At 34.8% G+C, this 6,540-nt stretch overlaps 1 pseudogene across 1 annotated transcript; it reads right to left on the minus strand.

The window, feature by feature from the left end:
* Positions 1-262: 262 nt before the first annotated feature.
* On the minus strand, positions 263-810 carry LOC112407572 (proteasome maturation protein pseudogene; annotated as a pseudogene). Its single transcript, XR_003004798.1, has one exon. The product of XR_003004798.1 is annotated as a proteasome maturation protein pseudogene (transcript).
* Between the last annotated feature and the right edge of the window lie 5,730 nt (positions 811-6,540).

Raw genomic sequence — 6,540 nt, forward strand, 5'->3', positions numbered from 1 at the left:
ATCTGCAGGCAAAGACAATTTCATTTCTTTTTTTCCAATTCAGATGTGTTTTATTTATTTTTCTTGCCTAATTGCTCTGGCTAGGACTTCTGGTACTATGTTGAATACAAGAGGTCTGGGATCACCCTTGTATTTTCCCTGATCTCAGAGAAAAAGATTTAGCCTTTCACCATTGAGTATGATATTAGTCAGTTGCCATATTCAGCCTTTATTAAGCTGAATTATTTTCCTTCTCCCCTCAATTTGTTGAGAGTTTTTTTTTTCTCATGTGTCAGTAATTTTAATGTTGTGCACATCAAATTATAGTAAAAAACGACTATAAACAAGATGCAGCCCCTCTATTTCCATGAACAGCACACTGCATTACAGTAAACCGAGTTTATATTCAACCATCAAATGTGGTTCTCCCATTAGTTCACTTTGTGATGGGTCATTAAGAATATCTTCAAATCCAATAGTCTCATCATTACCCCTCAAAATATCCAATGAAAGGTTTGAGCTTGGAAGAAATGGAAGACGCTGGACCTGCTGCACTGCCTTGAATTCCATTTGTAGTTTTAATGGAGCAAATAGACCCTGGATGTTTCTCAGTGTGGAAAAGTTCATTTTATCTTGGTTGAGCTGGAAATTTTTTTCTGATAATTCAAGAGGATGACTGGGCAAAAGTTCATTTTTCACATAAGAAAAACCTTTTCGAAGAAGATCATGACTTTCAAAAGGTCGACTTGCTGAAAGTTCAGTAACTGGAATATTGTCCTTTAGCTGAGATCCAAGTCCTCTGGCATTCATCTTCAACTCGCTCTGCGAACAGCTTCTCTGTTGAGAGTTTTTAATCAGGAAAAGAGGTTGAATTTTATGAAATGATTTTTATGCATTTATTGAAATAATCATATATTTTTTTATCTCTCATTCTATTAATTTAGTGTATTATATTTATTGATTTGTGTATATTGAGCCATCCTTGCATCCCTGGGATAAATCCTACTCAATCATGGTATATAATTCTTTTAATTCACTTTTGAATTTGGCTGACTAATATCTTATTGAGAATTTTTGTAACTACATTCATCACGTATATTGGCCTGTAGTTTTCTTGTATTGTCCTTATCTGACTTTAATATCAAGATTATGCTGGCCTTATAAAATGAGTTTTAGTGTGAAAAAAAGTTCTAATTTATTCATTTACCTGTAGGTGTCCAACTTTCTCGACACCACTTTTTGAAGAGACTGTCTTTTCTCCATTGTATATTCTTGCCTCCTTTGTTGTAGATTAATGAACCATAAGTGTGTGGGTTTATTTCTAGACTCTCTAGTCTGTTTCATTCATCTATGTACCCAGCTTTGCTCCAGTACCATACTGCTTTGGTTACTGTAGCTTTGTAGTATAGTTTGAAGTCAGGGAGTATGAATACTCCAGCTCTATTCTTCTTTCTCAGGATTGTTTTGACTATTTGGGGTATTTTGTGTTTCCAAACAAATTTTAAAATTATTGGTTCTAATTCTCAGAAAAATGCCATGGAACACTACTCAGCCATAAAAAAGAATGAAATTTTGCCATTTGCAGCAACATGAATAAACTTGGAGAGCATTATGCTAAGTGAAATAAGTCAGACAGAAATACAAATACTGTATGATATCACTTATATGTGAAATCTAAAAAATACAACAAACTAGGAAAGATAACAAAAAAGAAGCAGACTCACAGATGTAGGAAACAAACTAGTGGTTACCAGTGGGAAGAGCGAAGTGGGGAGAAACAATGTTGAGGTAAGGGATTAATAGGACAAACTATTATGTATAAAATAAGCTACAAGTGTATATTATACAATATAGGAAATATAGTCAACATTTTATAGTAACAATAAACAGAATATAACCTTTAAAAATTTTGAATCATTATGTTGTACACTTGTAACATATTATGCTGTACATCAACTCTACTTCAATTAAAAGAAAGACTTGTTTTGTGTCCTATCATATGCCTCTGTTGGATGTAATGTTCTGTTTATATCTGTTAGGTTAATTTGATCCAAAGTATAGTTCAAGTCCAACATTTCCTTATTGATTTTTCTGTCTTGATGAGTTGTTCATTGTTGAAAGTGAGGTATTGAATTCGGAAAAATTATGAGCTGAAAAGGTCTCTCTTGTCCCTGAACTGTGCCACCTTGGAAAAAGTTTGATGTGGGTAAAGTCAAACTTTTCTTCTAACCATCTCCAATGTATCTAAACTCATACTTGTTTGCTGCAACAGTGTGCTGAAACTTCTCCATTGGAAACCTAGACTTCCAGAAAGGCTCTTTTTTTCTGTAGGTGATTGTCTGAGACAGGGTTCTCCAGGGTCTCTTGGACCATGGCTTAGAGAATCTGGAGCTAGTTCACGTACCACTTCATGGTCAACAGCTAGAACCAAGGTCTATAAGCCTATTACTCAATGTGCAGGTGGGTGAGGCTCCTGCTGGATCCCTTGACATATGGTGCTGGATCCTGCAGCTCCCACAAAGACACTTTAGTCTGTGAATAGATACCTTTTTTTTTTTTTCGGTAAGCGGGCCTCTCACTGCTGTGGCCTCTCCCATTGCGGAGCACAGGCTCCAGATGCACAAGCTCAGTGGCCATGGCTCACAGGCCCAGCCACTCCATGGCATGTGGGATCTTCCTGGACTGGGGCACAAACCCGTGTCCCCTGCATCAGCAGGTGGACTTACAACCACTGCGCCACCAGGGAAGCCTGATGCCAAATTTTTGTTGCTGTTGGGAGGGGCATGAACAAGGATGTCTTATTCAGCTCTATCTTTGATGTCCTTTCTCTCCATTTTTTTAAGTTCTTCTTTGATTTTATTCATTAGAGTCAAGTGTTGTTTTCCTCAAAAAATCTTATACATATTTTGTTAGATTTACACCTGACTATTTCATTTTCAAGAATGCTAATGTAAATGATATTGTGTTTTTAATTTCAAATTCCACTTGGTTTTTTTTTTGGTATATAGAGAAACAATTGGCTTTTGTATATTAACCTTGTATTCTGCAACCTTTCTATAAGGTTTTGTGGGAACTTAAAAGCAGAGAAGTTAGTTGGATTTTGATAGTTGTATTCTTTATTACTGCAGTAAGCATTATAAATACAAAATAATTTAGTTCTTTCCTTCTTTCTGTCCAAATGACAAAGATAGCAATGTAAACCTACAAAAGACATTCCTTCAAAATTTTACAGCAGTGGAACCCTATTTATGATTATTTTATTTATGATTATTTTATGATTACTAATTATTATGTAGAACACTTAAATCATTTTGGATACTATAATTTTTTTTAACATACATCTATGGGAATTTCCAGGGTAAGAACTATAATTTAGATAAGTATGATCAGTGCCATCACTTTATCCACCCCCACCCCAAATCACCGAAATTGTTAAATGAGAAAGGTTCATAGTCAATTAACTATGAGGTTTATAAGGCTAACTCTGTCAGACTAATTATTTTCTAAACAATATCTACAAACTGGGAATTCCCTGGTAGTTCAATGGTTAGGACTCAGTGCATTCACTGCTGTGGCCCAGGTTCAATCCCTGGTCAGGGAAGTATGATCCCACAAGCCATGTGGCATGGCCAAAAGAAAAAAAATATATATCTACAAACAGTTCCTATATCAACATGTCCTATGAAGTTAGGATTATCTCATGGAAGATATTGTAGTCTGTTAGTTAAAACTCAGTGTGTGTTTGTGTGTGCATTTCCTTAAATCAAGGGGGCAGAATAAAATAGTATAATGATAAAAAATATAGTGTGATGTGGAAATATTTAAAATTAGTTTTATATCCTAGCTTTGCCATATGCTTGCTGCATGACTTTGGCTAATTCCATATTTTAAGTGTCATTTCCATAGTCTTTAAATCAGTTTCCACATAGCTCTTACTTAACTTACAAAATTGTTGTGAGAATTAAATAAATTAATACTGTTAAGTTGCTTAGTACAGTGCTTGCCATATTATCAACATGCAGTGATGGTTAAGCAAAGGTGTTACTCCCAACATCAACAACATCAAAATTACCTAGTTATAAAGTTAAGAAATACAGAGTTTACCTTACATCTCTAAACTCTTCTGAAGAACACAAAGGAAGATTTTAAGACATGAAGAGAAGGATCATATTCCTACAAGGAAAGGCTCAATAATGTAAAGTTGTGAGTTACCCCCAAATTCATTTAAAAATCTATCAACATTGTTTATTTTTAAGTATTAAAAAATCATTTTAAACTTTATCCAAAAAAAAATAAACATGAGCTTTCATTTATAAAATCATCCAAGATAATTGTTAGAAATTGTTTTAATTCGTTCAGGCTGCTATAACAGAATACCATAGACTGAGTGTCTTATAAACAGTAGTAAATTATTTCTCAGAGTTCTGAAGGCTGGGAAGTCCGAGGCCAAGGGCTGGTAGATTTGGTGTCTGGTGAGGAACCACCCCTTAGATGGTTGTCTTTTCACGGTGTCCTCACATGATGGAAGCAGCAAGGGAGCATCTCAGGCCTCTTTTATAAAAGCACTAATCACATTCATGAGGATTCTACCCTCATGGTCAAATCACCTCCCTAAAATGCCACCTCCTAATACCATCACCTTAGGATTTTGAATTTCAACATGTGAATTTTGGGGAGACTCAAACATTTAGACCATAGCAGAAATGTAATTAAAATGTGTTACTGGAGGATTAAATAAGAACTTTGTGTCAAAGTACATAGTAAAAGGGAAGAGTAGTCCCAGAGATAGCAAGAAGTATAAGTCTTACTCCCTAGCAGAGGACCCAACACTGGTAATTCACATTCATAACTCTCACAACCCTATTACAAATACTCCGAATGCAGTGGATAAGAACACTTAGAAAGTCACAACAGAATGAAACAAGCCCGAGGACAGTGTTCATATCAGAATTCCCTGTTTTACACACATTTGTCTTAAGCCATAGCTTTTTTGACCTATCATGTTTCCTTTTGCCACTGATCAAATGAACTAAGAGCAAATCAACAAACACTAATTTCCATTTTTCCTCCAACTTCCCTTTGGTTCTTTAGATCTAAAAATGTGGGGGAGAGAAGGGTGGGGATGAAGGAGTAATAAAGCTGCTCTTTAATAACCAGGAGCCACTATTTAATGTCAGGTTTCACCTTAAGTGTCCTTTGATTTAAAAACCATCATCATCATAAAAAAAGACAGTTGTAAGGGAAAAGTTGAAGAAAGTTAATTAGACCTTTGAAATTAAAATCAATACCATTAACTTATAATTAAACAGCTGATTACTGATTCAACCATCTCTCCAAGACTTTAAAGGATAATGATGAATTATAAAAGACCTGAAACCATAAAGAGGGAGCAAATAGGAAAAAATACAACAAATGCTAAATGCAAATATATTTCTGGAAGACAAAAGTCAGTGTTTCTCCCTATAGATTAAGAAAATCAAGACATAATAGTCAAAAAGTGGAAGCAACACAAGTGTCCATCAACACATGAATGGATATCATGAATGGATATCATGAATGGATATATCATATTATTACAATAGAATAGAATACAATAGACTATTATTCAGCCTTTAAAAAGCAAGGAAATTCTGACACATGCTACAACATAGATGAACCTTGACAACATTATGCTAAGTGAAATGAACCAGTCACAAAAGGACAAATATTGTATGATTCCACTCATATTAAGTACCTAGAGTATTCAGACTCATAGGAACAGAAAATAGGATGGGGGTTGCTAGGGACTAAAGGGAGGTGGAAATTAAAAGTTTGTGTCCAATAGATCAAAATTTTAGTTGGAGAAGTTGAAAAAGTTCTGAAGGTGGATGATAGTGATGGTTGCACAAAAGTGTGAATGTACTTAATACAATTAAAATGGTTGAAATTTTATGTTAATTATTAACATAAATTTTATGTTAATACATTTTGTTATATATATATATTATTACAATAAAAAATCAGTAGGTATGAATCTCAATTCACAGACTCTGAAGTTCAAGAAATTTACCTTTATTTCTATTTCAAGCCCTAATGGACTAAAGTGACAAAACATTTGTCTCAATTACTTAATCTTACCTGCCCCTTTCCCTCTTTTTGTGCAAGTGTCTTGGGAAAGGAATCTCACATAGGATCAAGCTTCTCAGGATGTTAGTACCTACCTTGTCATCAACTGATCTGCTAAGACATTGTCTACTGAGATATCTATTAATCCAGGACCATGCATATTCCAATTAAGAAATTCCCTTTCTTCATGTAAAACTGACTTAAAATACTGTCTATGAGTCTGGATATAGCTGGGATCTTGTTGCCTACCTAGGGAAGACTCAGGGCCCACAAGCAGGTTCTAAATCTTCTCAGCTTTTAAGTTCCCTAAACCTCTCTAGTCTCTTGCTCCCTCTCTTAGGCCTATGAAACTTTCATTACCTCTTCTCCATTTTTTCTCCCTTTTCTAACACTGAAGAAATCCTTTTTTCAATCTGAATAGTAATGGGTGATATTTAGTAAAACTCTGTGGAAAGG

Source organism: Neophocaena asiaeorientalis, unplaced genomic scaffold (assembly GCF_003031525.2).
Source record: "Neophocaena asiaeorientalis asiaeorientalis breed wild unplaced genomic scaffold, Neophocaena_asiaeorientalis_V1.1 scaffold485, whole genome shotgun sequence".
In the NCBI taxonomy this organism is placed as follows: domain Eukaryota; kingdom Metazoa; phylum Chordata; class Mammalia; order Artiodactyla; family Phocoenidae; genus Neophocaena; species Neophocaena asiaeorientalis.